The sequence below is a fragment of the Elephas maximus genome, chromosome 8, assembly GCF_024166365.1.
Source record: "Elephas maximus indicus isolate mEleMax1 chromosome 8, mEleMax1 primary haplotype, whole genome shotgun sequence".
In the NCBI taxonomy this organism is placed as follows: domain Eukaryota; kingdom Metazoa; phylum Chordata; class Mammalia; order Proboscidea; family Elephantidae; genus Elephas; species Elephas maximus.
In genome coordinates, this window is record NC_064826.1 from 59,124,012 (window position 1) to 59,146,327 (window position 22,316).

General features: G+C 35.2%; 1 protein-coding gene across 1 annotated transcript in view; it reads left to right on the forward strand.

The window, feature by feature from the left end:
- ZNF804B (zinc finger protein 804B) overlaps positions 1-22,316 on the forward strand; it is a 583,465-nt gene that overhangs the window by 307,102 nt on the left and 254,047 nt on the right. The gene's annotated exons all lie outside the window — the stretch shown is intronic.

Genomic DNA, 22,316 nt, shown 5'->3' on the forward strand with positions numbered 1-22,316 from the left:
CAATCTTTTCTCCATTTTTCATGATGTTGCTTATTGGTTCAGTTGTGAAGATTTTTGTTTTCTTTATGTTGAGGTGCAATCCATACCGAAGGCTGTGGTCTTTGATCTTCATCAGTTAGAGCTTTAAGTTCTCTTCACTTTCAGCAAGCAAGGTTGTGTCATCTGCATAATGACGGTTGTTAATGAATCTTCCTCCAGTCCTGATGCCCCATTCTTCTTCATATAGTCCAGCTTCTCAGGTTATTTGCTCAGCATACAGATTGAATAGGTATGGTGAAATGATACAGCCCTGATACATACCTTTCCTGACTTTAAACCACGCAGTATCCCCTTGTTCTGTTCAAACAACTGCCTCTTAATCTATGTACAAGTTCCTCATGAGCACAATTAAGTGTTCTCTAATCTCCATTTTTCGCGATGTTATCCATGATTTGTTATTGTCTACACAGTTGAATGCCCTTGCATAGTTAATAAAACACAGGTAAACATCTTTCTATTATTCTCTGCTTTCAGCCAAGATCCACCTGATGCCAGCAATGATATTCCTGGTTCCACATTGTCTTCTGAATCTGGCCTGAATTTCTGGCAGTTCCCTGTCAATATACTGCTGCAGCTGCTTATGAATGATCTTCAGCAAAATTTTGCTTGCGTGTGATAGTAATGATATTGTTCAGTGATTTCCACATTCAGTTGGATCACCTTTCTTGGGAATAGGCATAAATATGGATTTCTTCCAGCTGATTAGCCAGACAGCTGTCTTCCAAATTTCTTGGCATAGACAAGTGAGCACCTTCAGGGATGCATCCCTTTTTTGAAACATCTCAAATGCTATTCCACCAATTCCTGGAGCCTTGTTTTTCGCTAATGCCTTCAGTGCATCTTGGCCTTCTTCTTTCAGTACCATCGGTTCCTGATCATATGTTACCTCCTGAAGTGGTTGAACATCGACCAATTCTTTTTGGTATAGTAACTCTGTATATTCCTTCCATCTTGTTTTGATGCTTCCTGTGTCTTTTAATATTTTCCCCATAGAATTCTTCACTATTGCAACCCAAGGCTTGAATTTTGTCTTCAGTTCTTTCAGCATGAGAAATGCTGAACATATTGTTCCCTTTGGTTTTCTATCTCCAGGTCTTTGCACATGTCATTAATACTTTGACTTCTCAAGCTGCCCTTTGAAATCTTCAGTTCTTTTACTTCATCATTTCTTCCTTTTTCTTTAGCTGGTTGATGTTTAAGAGCAAGTTTCAGAGTCTCTTCTGACATCCATTTTGGTCTTTTCTTTCTTTCCAGTTTTTTTAAAGACCTCTTGCTTTCTTCATGGATGATGTCCTTGTTGTCATTCCACATCTCGTCTGGTCTTTGGCCATTAGAGTTCAGCGTGTCAAATCTATTCTTGAGATGGCCTCAAAATTCAGATGGGATATACTCAAGGTCATACTTTGATTCTTGTGGACTTTTTCTAATTTTCTTCATTTTGAACTTGAACTTGCGTATGCGCAATTGGTGGTCTGTTCTGAAGTTGGCACCTGGCCTTGTTCTGACTGATGATATTGAGCTTTTCCGTCGTCTCTTTCCACAGATGTATTTGACTTGATTTCTCTGTGTTCCATCAGGTGAGGTCCACGTGTATAGTTGCCGTTTAAGTTGGTGAAAAAAGGTATTTACAATGAAGAAGTCATTGGTCTTGCAAAATTCTATCATGTACTCTCTAGCATCGTTTCTGTCACCAAGGCCATATTTCCCAACTACGGATCCTTCTTCGTTTCCAACTTTTGCATTTCAAACACCAGTACATCAATGAAAACATCAATGCATCTTGATTACATATTCGATCAATTTCAGACTGCAGAAGTTGGTAAAAATCTTCAATTTCCTCACCTTTGGACTTAGTGGTTGGTGTGTAAAGTTGAGTAATAGTCATATTAGCTGGTCTTCCTTGTAGGCTATGGATATTATCCTATCATGGACAGCGTTGTACTTGAGGATAGATTTTGAAATGTTCTTTTTGAGGATGAAAACAGTGTCATTCCTCTTTAAGCGGTCATTCCCACCATTGTGAACCATATGATTGTCTGATTCAAAGTGACCAATACATTAGTGAGACTCAGCTCACTAATGCCTAGGATATAGATGTTTATGCGTTTCATTTCATTTTTGATGATTTCCAATTTTCCTGGAGTCATATTTCATACATTCCAGGTTCTGATTACTAATGAATGTTTGCAGCGGTTTCTTCTCATTTTGATTCATGCCTCATCAGCAAATGAAGATCCCAAAAGCTTGACTTCATTCACATCATTAAGATTGATTCTTCTTTGAGGACGCAGCTCTTTCCCAGTCGTCCTTTGAGTGCCTTCGAACCTGGAGGGCTCATATTCCGGCACTATATCAGACAGTGTTCCGCTGCTTTTCATAAGGTTCACAGTGGCTAATTCTTTTCAGAAGTAGACTGTCAGGTCCTTCTTCCTAGTCTTTGTTAGTCTGGAAGCTCAGCTGAAACCTGTCCTCCATGGGTGACTCTGCTGGTATCTGAATACTGGTGGCATAGCTTCCAGCATCACAGCAACACACAAGCCTCCACAGTAGGACAAACTGACAGACATGTGTTTTTTTTTTTTTTTAAATACATGTATTTGAAAAATACACACCTGCTTGAAAAGAAAGAATGAGGGGCATGTATTGAGATATACAGTTTTTAGACTGTCTGGGCTGAAATTTTGACTTATTGACTTAATAGCTATAAATCTATTCCTTTGTAAATCTCATCCATAAAAAGGGAAGAAGTAGTACCTACCTTCTGGGGCTGTTATTGCAGGTGTTAATACATATAAGATACTTAAAGCAGTGCTTTGCACATACCAAGTGCTCACTTAATAACTCAACTGATATTAGCAATAAATATTATAATAAAATATCATTGTCTGATAAATAACATACAATAATTTATACAGGGAAATTCCTTCTTCTTCCCCCCACTTGTTCCAGTAACTAAATTTAAAAATCATTTATGACAATGGTAAAACTGAAAGGAAATTTGTTAACATTATGAATTTCTTAAGAGTGATTTTTAAAGACACGTGAATATATTCTACAAAGGAGTGTTCAACAACTCTTTAAAAAAGCAGAGATCTTAGCATTAATCGTAATTGAGAAAAGTCTTTTTTGTGGCAAAGTGCTAAAACAGTATAGTGTGGACTCCTGATTTCCTGGTAATCTAATTTAATACAGGAGTGAAGCTCTGAGAATTTAGGGTGCTAAATGCATTCTCATCAGAAGTCTGAAGGAGCTTACCATTTGGTTGAAGTCAATGCCAGGTTGAATTCTGGTTAAGTGAAGATTCGGTATTCTGATTGTTGACTAATGAGAGGACTATATACTTAAAGTATCAGACAATAAAGTTTCAGAGTTGGTGTTCTTTTGTTAATATGCGGAAACAAAAATTATTTTCTTACTATAAGATTTCATCAATTTTCTCACATGAGTAAGTCTGAAGAATGCCTGTGGGTATAGCCAACATTTTCCTTCAAAATGAGCTTTAAATATATTTAATTACTTGCCACATTGCATGGATGAGAAGATTTTAACCTAAAGGAAATTTAAGGACTGATGTTATCAATAGATCATCCTAACTAAAAACCAAAATAAAACAAAAAAACCGCAGTGAGGCTTGTGAAAAACATCCAGATTTAAGTTAAGCTGTATTCTGGTTGGCCTTCTAGCATGACTTGGCTCCCAAAAGTACCAACAGGAGATTATATGAACTGATCATTTAAGATTGTTAGTACAGATCACCTGTATGATTAGAAATGAACTTTCTCTAAGTAGTATAATTTTGATGTTGACTTTGCTTAATGATGCTAAACTGTTTCTTTTGGTTGTATTTTACTGGCACGTAATCTCTGTCATCATACTAGAAAAAGATGTTAACCATGATTTTTTTGTATTTAAAGGACATGATCCAAACAAATTTAACACTTGTACCAATTTTTTTAAATATGTGTAAAACATGGGGCTGTGTATCTAGAACATAACATTATTATTTAGGCTTTAATCCAGGCTCAAAGTTATATTTTAAGTAAACTAATGGAAGCCCTGATGGTGTACTGATTTTGGCTGCTCACCAAAAGGTCAACAGTTTGAATCCACCAGGAGCTCCTTGGGATCTCACAGATTCTCGTCATTAGAACAGAATAGGATAGAACAGAACAGAACAGAATAGAAATAGAATAGAATAGAACAGAACAGGAGCTGGACTTTTAATCTCAGCTTTAATACTTACTTGCTGTGTACTTTGAGGAAGTTATTCAGTCTCTTTAAATCTCACTTTCATCTGATAAAAATGTGGAGGATAATAGCGTTATAATGTTAAGAACATTTCTGAAAGTTCTATTTGAAGTTCTCTAACTTTGGTAGATGGAAGAAAGCTGCTTGAGGAATTTTATGAGGATTTTTTATAGAAAATATTATTAAAGTTGTTTCACCTTAGGTTAGATGTAGGAACATGCCTACGTGGTTTTGTCTAGAGGGTGAGAATGATTTTGCTTAATTTGTTTACCAAATCAGATAATTTTTTCATCTCTGATACCAAGCCACATTAAAAGATTTAAGTTCCTAACAATTTCTAAATTTTGTTTTCATACATAATTAAGTTACAACATGTGTGAACAGGTCTTAGGGAAAGAAGGTTCCAATGTGAATATAATAACTTGGTACCAGTGTGAAGATGGTTCTGCTCTGAAGGGTAAGAGCAGGGTTGGGCTGGGAGAGAGGGAGAACTCTGTTAAAGATCTGGTAAGGAGGAGATTCTATATTTATTCTTTAGAGATGATGCCTTACTCCATCATCTTGGACTCCACCCTCCTTCAAAGATGGAATTGTCCAAGAGGTACTTTTTGCATCCCTACCATCTCTAGTCACTTCCATCATTAGGCAGAGAGATAATACTTGGACTGGGAGTGTGGCCTGCCCCATATTAAACACCTGATTCTTGCTGGTCACTGAATCCTGTAAATTTACCTTTTTGTTTTTTTTCTCTTAAATGTTCATTTATAACAGTGCTCAAATCCATCTAATTATAAGTAAACCATGGGAAGTTTCTGCTAAGGGGTTTTCTATTACCTAATTCTTCCAGTGAGTTCTAAGAAGCTATTAAAAAAAAAAAAAAGAAGCTATTTTTAGCAAATAATAACTCAAAGAATTGTAAAGAGAACAGAAGCAATACATATAAAATGCTAAGCAAACTGCCTAGTATATACAATGTGTCATTCAGTAAATGTCCGTGACACTGTTTTGTTCTTCTTATTTATGACTGGCTGTTAGTCTATTGATTTACCAAGACTGCTCCTGCAGCAAGACCTCAAATTGAGAGATGCAGTCCTGCAATTTGTTGATAAGGAAGCTGGGGAAAAGTCTGGAGAGGATATTCAATAGACTGATACATGTATTACTTTAAGTAATAGAAAAATATTCTTCATTAAGAATGCAGTATACTGTGCTTTCAGTCTTTTAGAGATACTCATAGCTATGCTAATTTGTGGAAAGAATTTAGCAAGTATCAGTCTCCAGTGTTTTGGCAATCAACTGACCACCAAATTAGAAGGCTATTTGGGAAAAATCTCCTGAATACTAGACCATGACTCCAAGATTAATTATCCTAAAGTCAGACAGTATTTTAATGTTAACATCTTCTCATTCTGTCTTATCTCAAGATACTAATTTTTCTATCATGACAGGATTTTAATCATTAAATAATAGATTCAAAAACACCATTAAAATCTAGCTAGCTAGCTAGATATATAGATGGATTGGTGGATTTATAGAAAAATAAGATGTATAAAAAAAGATATTCCATGCAAATAGTAAGCATAAGAAGGCTAGATGACTATAATATTTAGTATACTTTAAGACAGAGTATATTATCAGATCTAAAAAGGCACATTTCATAACAATAAAAAAATAAGTTTATCAGGAAAACATAATAATCATAAAGGCATATTACCTAATAAAAGACCTCCAAAATACATAAAGCAAAAATTAATAGAATAGGAGAAATAGTTCCACTTCACCATAGAAGATTTTAACACCTCTCTCCCTGCACTTGATAGAAAAATTAAGAAAAAAAAAATCAGTAAAAATATCAAAGGTCTAAACAATCTATTAACTTGAGCTGATAGTTATTTTTAGAACACTACATTCAACATAAACAGAATATACAAACTATTTAAGTGTATATGAATCATCATAATAAAAGATACACTAGGCTATGCAAAATCCCAATAATTTTAAAAAGATTGAAACAATGTATTCTCTGACCAAATTAGAAATCAGTAATAATAAGGTATAAAATTCCATATGCTTGGAAATATAATCTAAATAATCTATTGATCAATGGAGAAGCCAAAAAAGAAATTAATAAATATTTCTATCTGTAAAATAATGAAATAAATAAAAATGTGTTGGTGCAGCTAAAGAATAACTAAGAAGGAAATTTATGGATTTGACTGCTTATATCAAAAAGAAGAAATTACTAAAAATAATGACCCCATGGTTTATCCATAAGAAATTAGAAATAGCAAAGTAAACTCAAAATATGGGAGAAGTAAGGAGATAATAAAGAAGTAAGGAAAGATCAGAATCACCAAAATAGAAAGCAGACAAACAATAAAGAACATTTACAAAGGTAAAATTTGTTTTTGAAAAAGACCAATGAAACTGATAAATGACTAGCTGGACTGGTAAAGAAAAAGAATGGGAGAGAACACAAATTATCAATATCAATAAAGAAAGTGGAGTCAGCATTACAGATTCTACATGTATTAAAACTAGAATAAGGGAATATTACGAGCAGGCACATGCCACGCCACCAAATGTGATCATTTAGGTGAAATGGACAAATCCCTTGACTAATACAATTCACCAAAACTGATGTAAGAGGAAACAGAAAGTCTGAATAGTTCATAATCTTTCTATCTAAGAACACTATAGAGAATTATAATAAAAGTAGATTGTTTCCTCCTCCAAGCAACATTCAGATAGATCCACGAGAAAAGTGCAGAAGAATAAACGCAGTGGTGAAAGAATGTCAGACACATGTGGATGATAGTTTAAGGGAAATCATTGTTCAAGGAAAGCTCTGAATTGGTAAGATGGTTAAGAATGTGCTTATAGATGGCTTAAAATTATCAAGTTACTATTGTGCAAAATCCAAACTGTACCAAATAGAAATGTAAATTAGCATTAATATAGCTATAATTTCCTTAAAGCAAACAAATGAAATTCCTTAGGAGGGTGACTCAGGGTGGTCTTCTCTATCTTTGCCTTGACGATTTTTCACAGTATCTTCTACTCTGTAGGGATGAAGTGAATATTTGTTGAATGGGTGTTTGTGCAACCTGGAAAATACTATTAACTGAAACAATACATTTGGTTCTATTATAAACAAAAACTATTCTCAAGTACATAAAATATAAATGTATGTATATATTCATTCATTTATTCATTCAGTAAATATTTATTAAGCACTTAACTCTAAGTAAGCAAAAGCCAAGATGCTGAAAGTAGAGGGATGAATAAAACAAGACAAGCTTCCTGCTTTTATGACGTTACTTCCTGATACCGAAATAAAATAATAAATTCAGAAGTAAATAAAGAACGTAATGTTAGATAGTGGTAAGTGCAATCAAGAGAATAAAATAGGATAAATGAGACTTATTGCTGTTGTTGTTAGGTGCCGTTGAGTCCATTCTCACTCACAGCGACCCTATGCACGACAGAACGAAACACTGCCTGGCCCCGCGCCATCCTTACAATCGTTGTTATGCTTGAGCTCATTGTTGCAGCCACTGCGTCAATCCACCTTGTTGAGGGTCTTCCTCTTTTCCACTGACCCTGTACTCTGCCAACCATCATGTCCTTCTCCAGGGACTGATCCCTCCTGACAACATGTCCAAAGTATGTAAGATGCAGTCTCGCCATCCTTGCCTCTAAGGAGCATTCTGGCCACACTTCTTCCAGGACAGATTTGTTCGTTCTTTTGGCAGTCCAAGGTATATTCAATATTCTTCACCAACACCACAATTCAAAGATGTCAACTCTTCCTCCGTCTTCCTTATTCATTGTCCAGCTTTCACATGCATATGACGCGATTGAAAATACCATGGCTTGGATCAGGTACACCTTAGTCTTCAGGGTGACATCTTTGCTCTTCAACACTTTGAAGAGGTCCTTTGCAGCCGATTTGCCCAATGCAATGCGTCTTTTGATTTCTTAACTGCTGCTTCCATGGCTGTTGATTGTGGATCCAAATAAAATGAAATCTTTGACAACTTCAATCTTTTCTCCATTTATCATGATGTTGCTCATTGGTCCAGTTGTGAGGATTTTTGTTTTCTTTATGTTGAGGTGTAATCCATCCTGAAGGCTGTGGTCTTTGATCTTCATTAGTAAGTGCTTCAAGTCCTCTTCACTTTCAGCAAGCAAGGTTGTGTCATCTGCATAACGCAGGTTGTTAATGAGTCTTCCTCCAATCTTGATGCCCCGTTCTTCTTCATATAGTCCAGCTTCTCGCATTATTTTTTCAGCATACAGATTAAATAGGTATGGTGAAAGAATACAACCCTGACGCACACCTTTAAACTGACTTTAAACCAATCAGTATCCCCTTGTTCTGTCTGAATAACTTAAGAGTGACTAAATTGGCATGAGGCTACTTTAGAATAAACCAAGAAACAAAACCCTCTGCTGTCAAGTTGATTCTGACTCATAGTGACGCCATAGGGTCTCCAAGGCTGTACACCTCTGTGGAAGCAGACCACCACATCTTCCTCCCATGGAGCCTCTGGTGGTTTCAAACTGCCAACCATTTGGTTAGCAGTTGATCACTTTAACCACTGCACCACCAGGGCTCTTTAACTTTAGAATAGGTGGTGACATTTGATTTGAAATCTGAATATGGAGAAGGAGCTGGTCATGGAAAAATGGAGGGAAGATCACTCTTCACAGGGAGAAATACAAGGTCTGGAGGCAGAAATGAGCTAGAATGTTTAAGAAGGAGATTGAAGGCCGGTGTACCTGGACCCCAGAGACAGAGTGTGGAAGAAAAAGAGATTAGAAAGGCAGGCAGAGTCAGATTATGTAGGGTCAGAGTTAAATCCAGATTGGACATGCTAAGAAATTTGAATTTTTTTTAACTGAAATGTAATGATTTTAATTTGGGAAGTGATGTGTATAATGTATATATAATGTATATTTTAAAACAATCCCTGAGGTGGTTGTTTGGAGAAAGAGCTGTACTGGGATAAGATTAGAAACAGGAGACTAGCTAAGAGGTATTGTGGAAGTACAAGACAGAAACATTAGTAACTTGGACCAGGTGGTTTTAATGGAAATGGAAAGAGGTGGGTTATATTTCAGATGCAGAGTCAACAGGTATTGATTTTGTATTGGATGTGGCAGAAGTTAAAAAAGAAATCAATGTTCACTTCTGTTTTCTTGGCCTGAGATGCTGTATGGATGATTCATACTCTATATTCTTTCTCTCTCTCACACTCACACACACACTCACACACACACGTGTCTTCTATTATCCTGCTAATATTATTCTCAAATTGTGAAATTGAGACTCCAAGGGAATGTGTGATAACAGACAAAGGCTTGGAGTGAGTTCAAGTCCAAGATTCTTTTCAATATACCATGTTGTGCCTGCGTAGTGTACTTACAATTTGTACTAACACATGTACTCATGTAGGCATATATATGCATGCACTTAGCTGTTATACATATACGCATTCATACACATGAATTTAGCAGCATAAATATAATCCAGGTGATTCTAAACTTACCTTCGTGTCATGCAAATATTTAGGACACAGAGTGAAAAATATGATCTTTTCCAAATATTCTGAAATCTAAACAATTGACTTTCCTCAGAAGAAGAAATTATGAATCATTTGTAATTATACAATATTTTAAACTTTTGCATTCAAATGTTTGCTTCGAGTAGACATGGTAAAATGTGATTTACTAAACTTAATTGAGAAATTATCACAGTAGTCCTATTACGTTATTATAGGTGTGTTCAACCCATTGAGTTCTTTGATTTCTCTAAAATTCCCCCAGTGAATCAGTATGATATTGAAATATGGAGTTTCTGAATATGAGTTTCATTGTCTCCTGCTTCCTAGGCAAACAGAGCTCAAACACATTTTTTTCACAACACTAGAACATACCATGTTTGTAGTGGCGGGTGAGAGGCGGAATGTGAAATGGGAGTAGATTTTTTAAATCTGGGCTAGAGATAGCAAAATAACAGATACATTGTATACACAAGTCGATTTTAATGAGCAGCTCAATCTTTTTATAAAACATGATAGCGTATTCATTTCTATACCCCATTAAATAAAATATGTCCTTTTATTGTCTCCTTTGCGCAAGAATTTTATGTGTAAAAGTAAATAATGAAATCAAGTATACTGTAAAATAAATCAAAGTCAGAATACTGAAAGAAGAAACTTGAGATGTTTCTTTAAAAAAAAAATGACGTCTAAATCAGCTCATGGTTATCTGACATTTCTACTGATTAATGCCAGTGTTCTCTAGTGCATACTATTAGGATAAATAAGGATAAACTGAATTTCTTAACGGAAGATGTGGGTCAGTTTAAAGATATGCATACAGCAGCCTTATTGCTTAATCACAAATATTTGCAGTCTGAAGCAGAAATTGCTTCAAAGTGAATTTGATACAGTTAAACTCAATGGTCTTTATATCATTGCACGTCATTGACCTTCATTGCTACAAACAGGGCTAAATAGAAGTAATTCCTACTTTTAATTACAAACACCTAATTATTTTTATGTTTAATTAAACGGAATATTTTCTGGAAGTGGGTTATAGAGTGCATTTAGTTATGAAAGTGCCTGAAACGATGTCACTGAGAAACATAATATTGCATCAGCCATAAAGTGTCATGGTTGATAAGAAACTCAATGGAAGCCATTCAAAGAACTTCTATATTAACTTTTTTGCACATGCACTCTTTGAATCCATAAATCTTTATGAGAACACATTTTAACAAATGTACTGTGGTTTATATTTAAAAGCATTATGTGGTTTATAGTTAAAAGCAATTATGATTCACAGTATCTGCTGACCTGGCTAAGGAGAAGATGTTCATTGAGCACAAAAACTGCAGCTTTTAAGAACAGCAAGGACTGTTGTTTGAATTCAGAGCATCAGCCACCCTCCAAGCTAGGTCAGGGACCTCCTTGTAATAAGCATCACTGAATACATATTATGGGATATCGGGAGCTAAAATAAGTTAATAGGAAAGAAAACATCAAAAGAGCGTGTCAGTATTGTCTATTGCCCTTATCTATCAGGATATTCTCACAGGTAGTTCAGACTTGGCCAGTCTTAGAAGGAATTCATTACCTTACCCTCCTTCCTATCCTACACAGGTTGTTCCTTCTCCCTTATTCGATCAGGTGATTGTGTTATTCTGTACCCAAAACATCAGAGCCATTCTGAAGTCTTTGATTGCATTCTTCTTTCATATCCAACCAAATTCAGTTCTTGGATTTGTCTTATCCACTCTTCTTTTACTGTCTACCTTCTCTTGTAGTTTTCCAGTCTTCATCTCCATTATCTTCAATGCATTCTCCACATTGTGACCAGAGTGAACTTTAGAATCACAGATCCAATTATGTCTCCTTATACGTTTAATTTTTTTCTCATTTCACTGATTTAAGTCCAAGCTCCTTATCATGGTACTTAAGAAAACCACTAGTTGCCATGAAGTCCATTCCAGCTAATGGTAACCCCATGTGTATGAATAAAACTGTGCTCCATAGGTTTTCAGTGGCTGATTTTTCAAAAGTAGATCACCAGGTCTGTCTTCTGAGATCCCTCTGGGTAGAATTGAACCACCAACCTTTTGGTAAGCTGCTAAGCAGTTAACCACTTACACCACTCAGGGACTCTATTATGATACTTAAGGCCCTTCAAAAACTACTGTCAAATGTGTTTTCTAGCCTTCCTTCTTATCTCAATCAGCCCCTTTTTCACCTTGTCATGTATCATAATTGCATGTTGCTCTCCTTGCTTCTTTTTTTTTTTTTTTTTTCTCCTTGCTTCTAGATCTTTATACATCCAGAATGAAATGCCCTGTTTGGCTACCTTATGACGTCCATTATTTAAATTACTTCAAATAATTCCTGCCCCCTGCAGATTTTTAAAGGGCTACTTGATCTTTTCTTTGTGTATTTTGTAGACCCTTTCACATGCCACCTTTGTATCAATTATCCCATTTTATTTTTACTTACTGATTTGCCTTTCTGCCTCTCCTGTATTCACAGAAAATAAGTATCTTTCTCATCTATGTATCCTGCAGTCTAACTCAGGTTTTTGCCCTGTTTAATACATATTTATTGATCAAGAAATTAGCTGGCTATTAGGAGGCCTGGGTCGTAATTCAGATTTTATACTAATTTACTATTGGAATTTAGACAAGGTGGTAAACTTTGATGCATATCTGTAGAATAAATGGTAGTTCTCAAGCTTTGCTAGGTTTGTACTCAAACTTTCTAAAGTCTGTGCACAAGGAGAACCCAAGAAATACCTACGAATCTTGCAATCCACTTAAGTTTCTCATTCACAACCCCAGATATTCAATTAAATTGGTTGTGGAGCCTAGGAATCGGTTTTTAATATTTCCAGATGATTTTGATTCAGGTTTTCTAGAGACAGTTGAGAGAGCCTGGGTTTATATTATTTTTGGAAAACTGGAATTAATATCTAATTAAACAATACATGAGAAAAAAATTGGTGATCGTATTTTGAGGGAGATATTTATGGATTCTTTAACTATTGTACACCTTGTTGGTACACAAGTAAAGTGTCAGACAGTGAAAAATCAGTCCAGAAAAAAAAAAAATAGAGACCTATAAAACCAGCCCTACGGACTTGTTAAATGTTTAGTAAAATTAATGGCATTCAGATAAATATACAATAAAACATGAAACTCTTCTGTCTGAAAAGATTCACAAAGTCTGAGAAAAGATATGAACAATATCTACTGAAAAACATAATGAGTTGATTGCTGTGAATAAAATTTTTTTTAATATATACCAGAATAAAATGAGATAGACTATGTTTCATAGCTCAATGAGTAGTTTTTGGACTATTTTATATTTTAAAAAAGATAGAACTGCTTTATGATTTAAGTCGTTAGTTAAAGAGGTGGCAGCAGGTCGAACATATTAAAAAAAAGATTACGTAAGAGTAATATGAGTTCATTAAAGCCCTAGAATGTACTGTAAAATGAGGCTCAGTGCATTTGGGACATGACTGCTGACTTTGGAGGTCACTATTGTGTCAAAAAAAAATATATTATATCCCATCTACCTGTAAGACAGAGAATAGGACCAGAGTTTGACATAGTATGTAATTCCATGGATTTTTAATTGAAGAATTTTTTCCCAGAAGAGCACATATCAGAAGTGGACATTCTATTTGAGAATCATGGATTATTCATCTAGTGGCAAGTGATAGAAGCACTGGGGGATTTCACCAGAGTAGGATTGTCCCCGTACCAAGTCAACCATCACTATAAAATGTTCAAAGATTATTTAAAAATAGTCACTTATTCACTTTTTGTGAAAAAATATAGAATGAAATATTTTATAAGAAAATCTATGAGTAAAAGAAAATTGAAATCACACAGATAACGGGACTAGGGACTAAAAGAAATTAAAACTTCTTGTAAATAGCTGGAAAGAAAAATTGGCATAGACCAGCAGATCCCAATTTCCTTGGTTCACAGAAACTTCCGTGCCTCCTTAACTTTGTCATGGCTCCTCTAAACTAAAAGAAATACCTCAAAGTTAACATTAAAGTTGTGAGATCCATATAATCTAAGAGCAGTAGGTCATTTATGCTGGCCAACATATGTCATTGTGTTTATCTCAAAAATTTAAAATATAACACACTGCCCCAGGAGTTTTCTGCGGCATCCTGGAACACCTCTATACACAGTTTGGGAACTACAGACATATATATATATAATGATTTCTACCTATTTACTTTTACAGTATTTTCATCTCTATTAGAATATGGATTGAAGGCTGACTTATAATATTAATATCTACAAGTCTGTCTCTGATAATGTACTGCGAACTCCTTGAAAACAGGGACCTTATTTCAGTCGTCATGGTGCGTTTAGACTTTACTCTGGTGGCTCGCATACAATGGATGCTTGTCAATGAGAAATGAAATTGAATGTTTAATTCAAACTTTGGAAGAGAGAAGCAGACGAAATAAAGAAGTCAGTCCAAAATATACAAAATGGTACATGAACTTAACACATGAAAGCCAAACATCATAAGTAGTCTGGAAAGGACAGAAAAAGAAAGGGTCATTGATATTCAGAGGAACAAAGAGAAAGAAATTGACACAACTATTGGTATAAAGATAAAGCTGTCTGCATGTGTGATAAAAGATAATATTCAAAAGAATTTGAGATCTGAAAATATATCAATGAAATATTGTAAAATAATTTAGATAAAATGAGTAAATTTGATATTAAAGCATCTTTATGTATTGGCTTATATTAAGGGGAATGGATATTAATCAGGTTTTCTGCAAAGTTTGCCATGTGATATTTCTTCCATTTTATTTTATTTCAAGAGACTGAGAACAATTAAGATCAAGGTCTGATTGGGATTCCAGTATGTTGCAATTTATTCTATACCGTATGTGATCAATGTAAAGGCTTTTTATTTTTTTTTCTGAGATTGAGTTCTGGTCCTGGCTTGAAAAACATGGATAATTTAAAGATTGGTTCCTTAAAAATTCTGCTTAAATGCCATCTTACCTTAATTAAAGACATGTTTGTGTTTGCTTTTAGAAGAATGATGAATTTACCTGAGCCGACTTTATGAGCACAAATGGTATATACATATTTAAAGCCTAGTTACCAGAGCTTCAATTAGGGAGTGTGTGTGTGGGGGGGGGGGAGTCACCATTCTCGGATATCCATCCACCAGTATAAATGTTTCACAACAGTGGATAGAATAAAAAGACAGTTCTACAAATATTCATAGAGAGGCTGCTTTATGTTAGCACTTTGCAAGGTTAATGGTGAGAAAAGTAGACCAAGTCTCTTACATCTTGAGCTTGCAGTCTGTTTGTTGTAAGACACAGACAAAAACCAAATATTCACATAAAGAAATGTAAACTCGCGTGTCATTAGTGCTCGGAAGGTGAAGGACATGGCACTATGGACCTGTAAAATTGAGGCATTTGACTCATACTGAAAGTTTAGAAGGTATCCCTGAAATGCTGCCAATTAAACTAGAGCTAGGACCAATTAAAAAAAAAATTTTTTTTTTCTTTTTTTTTAGGAACAATTAGAAGTAGCTAATTAAGTGAAGGAAAGGGAGGGGAAAGTGCTTCTAGAAAGAGGAAGCATTGCATACAAGTGGCATGCGTTGGAAGGCAAATGATAAGTTCAGGGCTCCTAAATGAACCTAGTGTGGTGACTGGGGGTAGAGAAAACATGCAAGAGAGATAGAGTATGAGATGAAAGAAGCTTGTAATAGTTGTACCATGTAGACTCTTGGGTACCATATTAAGGAGTTTTGTCTTTATTGTAAGAGTAATAGGAAACCATTGGAAGTACAGAGATGAAATTTATGATTTGACAAGATCCTGGACTGTAATGATGGTTGTGGATGGTAAGAGTGCAGAATGATTACTAGAAGACCAAATCGCAGCCTATTGTAATAATAGAGATGAAAGATGATTGTAGATTGGATTAATATAGTCTTAGCAGAGATGAAGAGAAGTACATAGATTTTATATATTTAAGAATAAAAATGGGCAGAAATTTTAATGGAGAAGAAATGAAGGAAATAGTGACCTGTACAAACAGATAGATGGCTGTTCTGTTTACTGGGATAGAGAAGAAAATTTGATGGTAGGGAGAGGTAACATGGGAGGAATTCTGTATCTATTGCCTTGTGACAACCAAAATAGATGTCAAATTGGATGTAGAATATATGGTTTAAAGTGAAGAAAAGAGATGCAAGTTAATGACGTACCTGCCTACATGTATTTTATTCTCTACTAATGATGAAGTTATTGTCAAAATCTGCAATAAGAATGCACCTTCTTACAATGCTGTACAAACTATATAAGCAGTTACTGATTATACTCCAGTTCTAGTTGAGAATTTTGCTGTACAATTTGTTAGAAAAGGCTAAGAAAAAAATTATATTGTATTTAAACTTCTAGTTAAATATTAATCTTACTTATTTTTTACATTCTACTTGAACAGAAAAAGGATAGCAGAACTTAAATTCCCAGCTTCTAAAAATGTTTCCCAAATAATTTGAAGTAATTTTCTTAAGTACTCTTTCTAATAGAACTCCTTAAAATTGTTCCTAATATGAAACATTATTACATTTTTATAAAAATGATTGGAGATAAGGATTAGAGTAATTTGATCTGAAATTCACCAGACTGAAGAATCAACAAATTCAATACGAATAAAAGGTGTGTTGTGCCACATTTGCTATATACAAGTATAGCCAAGATTATCATTTCCTTAAGTCTCTCTTACTACTACTTTCAACTTGAAAACTCCATTCTCTATGGCTGCTAAAAGGAAGCAGTAATTTTTAACAACAAATATGCCAACAATAAATCTTTAATATATATTTAATATCAATTTTATCAGAGAATATATCACTACTTAACAATATTGCCATTATTGAGCAACTAAGACATCATGTAGAGATGTCAGCTGACTGCTAAGAAAGCCTCTCAGTGCTGGTAAGAGTGATATAGTATCCAGGGACTGGACATTACCTTTGGGCATTAAGGAAGTTGATGTAAGCTAATCCAGAGCTATTTCTAATCAGAGAAACTAACTCAATACCATCCTCAAAAAACTGTGTAAAAGAGAATGCTGCTATTTTTCTTCATGGGAAAATGGAAAAGCCAAAGTCATGGGACCATTTATGTCTCTGATAAGTTTATTCTTTCTGCTTTCTAAGACGTTGAAAATAAAACAAGTTATAATCAGAACTTTTGTGAGTTAAAGTTTGAACAACAGGGTTTGATGGACTGAATAAAAAAGTCCTCTCTCCTATGATTGCTTGGAGCAACGTTTAGGTAGCTGGATGCTTGGATGAATAGTTAGCTATCTGGATATATCTCCCCAAATACATATGTATATATAATGAAATGAACTGAGACGTTTAAGATAGTTTCCCAGGACTCATGGTCCCCCAAACATTGTTGAAGGTACCTTGCTACTTGCTGTTTTTCTGTACCCCATAGAGAGTGATTCTGAAGCAGTACAATCACAAGACAGAATGTAATTAATGAGATCACTGTTGTAGTCTGGCCATCACTATCGATTATAATTCGTTTCTTACAACCGCTATTCCTTCCTTGTTTTAATAGCTTCATATGTCTAGGCACAGCCATATATTCTTGAGACTATGTTCAAAATAGAACTGCCCCATAGAGTTCTGAATAACTTAATGAACTTAAATTTTGGCTTATGCCCACAGTGATTTATTTTATGAATATTCTTATCGGCTGGTCATTTTTTACAGATGACTGAATTTATCCTTTGTTTTGGGTTTTCATAATTATGTTAAGTTTCCATGGTTAACTCCAGGATTTGAATTGTGCTTTACATTACTCACTTTACCTCTTTGTACAGGCAATCATCAACATCTACAGATAATTTCGTTAACAGTAGTAAATATCATAGCTGGTTTCTTGGACTTTATGGTTTAACTGAAGGTGGTGCAGACTATATCTGAGGTTGTTATTCAATCGAATGTAATTAAGTGACATATCAATAAAGTCAAACCTCGATAATATAGAAAAAATTTTCCTTCTATTAGAAAAAAGCAATGACAACCTGATATGGGAAAAATAATATAGATTATCAAAATAGACCTGAATTCAAGTCCTGGTAGTGATATTTACTAGTTCTGTGATTTCAAATAAGTTATCTAATATCTCTAAACTCAAATCTCCACTGAATTATGGGGAAAATAACAATCGTCTGGCAAATTTACCACAGGCATTAGAGATAATTCATATTAAAACACCTAGCGTAGTGATTGCTACTTGCTATCTATTTCTAGCATGATTGTTATAATGAATGAAAATAAGTTATAGTTAAAAACAATAAGTCCTTAATTAAATTACCTTAAGAAGATAATATACACCTGCTACAAGGTTGAAAGAGGTTCTTGAAATAAGAGAATAGTGTAATGTAAAGATTTTTGTTGTCATTGTTAGCTGCCATCTAGCTGGCTGCGAACTCATGGTAACACCACACACAGTGGAACAAAATGCTTGCTAGTCCTGTGCCATTCCCATAATTGGTTGCTGACTAGAACGTTGTGATTCATAGGGTTTTCAATGACTGATTTTCAGAAGTAGATTGTTAGGTCTTTCTTCCTAGTCTGTCTTACTCTGGCAAGTCTGCTAAAACTCGTTCAGCATCATAGAGTCACACAAGCATCCACTGACAGACTGATGGCGTCCACTGACAGACTGATGGTGGCTACACATGAGGTGTATTGGGTGGGTACAGTGGTCCTTCAGTGGTAGAATTCTCACCTTCCGTGTTGGAGATTAGGGTAAAGATGATGTAAACTATTAATATTAACTTATTTTTATCACAAAATCTCCTTTACCTAACTGGCTATGGTACCTGTTCACCATCCTCTAAGTGCTGCTCTTATTTCCTTCCTTGGATTAGCAAATAGTTTTGCTTGACCGCTGCAGATTTTATGACATAAACCAAGGCCCAGATTGAGATGGAATAAAGATGCCGTTCAGAGAAGGCAGAGTAAGATCTTAAGTATGGAACCTGTATGACAAATTGTCTTGCTTTGCTTCAGTTTCAGGGGTATGCTTCTGTATGAAACACTTGCTGACAAGGTGGAAATGCATTTTTAGTTTATCAATAAATAGTCAAAAGTGTTTGTGGCCAGACTTCCTAAGAATAAATCATCTTGCTTCCTCTTTGGAATGTATAAACTAGCTGTTGTCCATCACATATCATTAATAACCATGTCATGTAAGTACTTAATGATTATCTATCCACATGCTGGGACTCCTTGAGGTACTATATATACAGTGAGAAGTAGAATCACCTTGGTTAGGACAAGGTCATTCAGCAGGTCATATGGGAGACACTGACAGGAATCAAGTTTTCTCAGCCAGCCCAATGCTCCACCAATGGAGACTGTCGTTTTACTAGCAAGATTCACAGTCCTAAGTGGAGATTATCTTATGGCTTACATCAGTGATGTTCTACATCTGGCATGTAATGCCTTGCAAGAGGTGATAATTAAATTATAGGAATGTGCCACATATTTTTAAGCCATTGGTATCTTGAAACTGGGCATAGTGTATTTATACCACAAAAATTTGAAAATGTCTCTGCCCCTCATCCCCTAAAGATTCTCTTGTTAAACATTTATTAGCACATCTGGTTCACTTCCAATATCAACAAAGGCAAGGAGTAACCAATTGTCATCAAGCAGATCAAACTCATGGCAACCCTATACGTGTCAAAGTAGAACTGTACTCCATAGGGCTTTCAATGGCTGATTTCTTTTGATATAGATCTCCAGGCCTTTCTTCCTAAGCACCTCTGTGTAGACTCAAGCTGCCAGCCTTTTAGTTAGCGGTAAAGCGTGTTAAACATTTGCTTCACCCAGGGACTCCCAAGAAAGAATACAAAAACTAAACCAAACCCGTTTCTGTTGGGTCGGTTCCAACTCATAGTGCACCTGTAGGACAGAGTAAAATTGTCCCATAGGGTTTCCAAGGAGCAGCTGGTGGATTTGAACTACCAACCTTTTGTTTATCAGCCATAGCTCTTAACTACTGCACCACTGGGGCTCCTAGGGAGAGGAAACCAAAAATAGTATATCATAAATAAGTCTTGATGGACAAGTGAATTAATACAGTGACTGATCATTAAGGACATGAATCCAGGAATTAGTCCTAAAACCATTAGCCATAGAGCAAGCAGTGGAATTTTGCCAATTTCCCATTTGAATTTTATTACAGATCGACAATGATGTGACTCTTTTACAGGAGCAATTATTTTAGGTCACATGAATATTGATTTATTTTAAGACTCTGATTCCATGCTTTCTTATGTGGAAATAAACTATAATGCCCTTTCATCTGTGACTGGACAGAAAGTTTATAGCAGGTTCATGATGCTGCATTAATGGATAAAGTTCTACATATAGGTTAGTTGATAATAGTACAAATATTTTGTCATCTCCATTAAAATTTTTCTAGAAGTTTAAACTTTCTTCTAAAATATTATTTTAAGCAAAAAATATCATCACTTTGTACCTAGAACAGACAAGTTGTGGTAGTCTCATTATTGTAAAACAGTGTTTGATCCTCCATATGCTTATTTCTGGCTTTAGTTGGAAATTTTCAACTTATCAAAAAGAGTTGTATATAGAGCACTGTGTTTTCTGCAGTATTTTTTTTTTTTTAATAATTCCTGTCACGTGAAAACAGATAATAAAGAAAAAATATATATTCCTTAGGGTCCTTGTTGCTTCCAGTAATCGCTAAATTAAGCAGAATCCAGATTTTCTCAATCAACTTCTGCATCTCTACTCCACAGTAATTAAATTAGAATCTTTTTCTTGTCCTTAGGTGCTATCCAGTCAGTTCCAACTCATACCAATGCTATGCACAACAGAACGAAACACTGCCTGGTCCTGTGCCATTCTCACAATTGTTGCTATGCTTGAGCACTTAACCACTGTGCCATCAGGGCTACTTATTTTTTAGGGGGGCAGGGCATTTTCACTCTCACCCAACTGGCAACCTCCATGGGTACAAAAGCACTGAGTGACTTACAGTTTCTGATTCTGTATCCTTGGCTGTGACAGGAAGAATAGCACTCACACGTGGTACACGAGGGACGCATTCTAACTCAGGCACTGCCTTAGCACAAAGTCCTCAGATTTATCCCAATTCACGCTTTTTCCAGGCAGTGGAATGCTGGTTTTCAGATTTTCCAAGACAACTTCAGTTTTCCAAACTCAGTTTACATTTTGAGGGAGCGTAAGAAAGCTACCTAACCTCTAGTCATCCATGTTTGAAAGGGATACTTGAACTTTCATGTTTTGTTCTTACCAAGTTTGAGATCTGTCCATGTTATTCTGGCTTAGTTAAAATCACCTGTGCTTAACAAAACCTCGATTTCCTCTATAGCATTAAAACATACTTAAAAAAAAATTGCCATTCAGTTGATACCAAACATTAAATTTAAACGCAGATGTAACAGTTTTATGACATAATGTTTTTATAAAATTGAATAGAAACTGCTTCCTGTGGGAGAATTTTGTAAACGACATTCTGGTTGTGATTTCTATATTGTAAGCTCTCGGAAAGATATTCTGTCAAATGAATGAATAAATGACATTACTTTAGTCAAATCCATGCTTTTTCTGCAGTTACCTCCTCATCATCTTTGTAGCATAGTCATAATTTCTTATTTGACAGACACTTGGAGTCTTATTGCTAAACTCAGTGGTGTTTCTTGTCATTTTTCCTTTACCTCAGGAGCTCTTATTTCTACATTTAACTCCAGAAAATAATATACAATGGTAACTTATGCTGACTAATAAAGTTGATTTGAGTGAATTTTCTCCTGAGATATTCATTTTGAATTCCTACTAAAGTCAATATTAAGAATAATATTAACATTAAAAGTAAACTAATTTGCATTTGAACTTTCCAACAGGGATCAAAGAAAAGTTTTGCAGAAATATTATTTTTGGCTGAGGTGTACAACTAATTTTTTTCTGTCATGGTCATTGTTTTTCCTCTTACAGCAATCATTCTTTCCATTTCCTTCCTTCCACTGATTATCTTGCTTTCTCTCACTCTGTCTCTCAACACTTCTCTAGCCCTCCACTCAGTCTCTCATTCTGTATTTCTTTCATATTTTAAACTTAAAGGATTTGCTGCACTTACTGACTCAGAATAAATTCCAGGACCTGTGAATTGAACCTCTTGCACTGAAGATAATAATACGAGAATTGAAAGTAGAAATCGAAGTTCCAACATAATTGGATGTTGGCTTTCTTGATAGCACTGTCATAGATAGGGAGAGCAGAGGGAATAAGTTCCATCTATGCTGAAGTGATACTTGCCACTTACTGTCCAATTTCAGCACTCGTATGTGGCTTTAACCTCTTTTTATCCTGTACAGTTACATTTTCACACTATAGCAATGC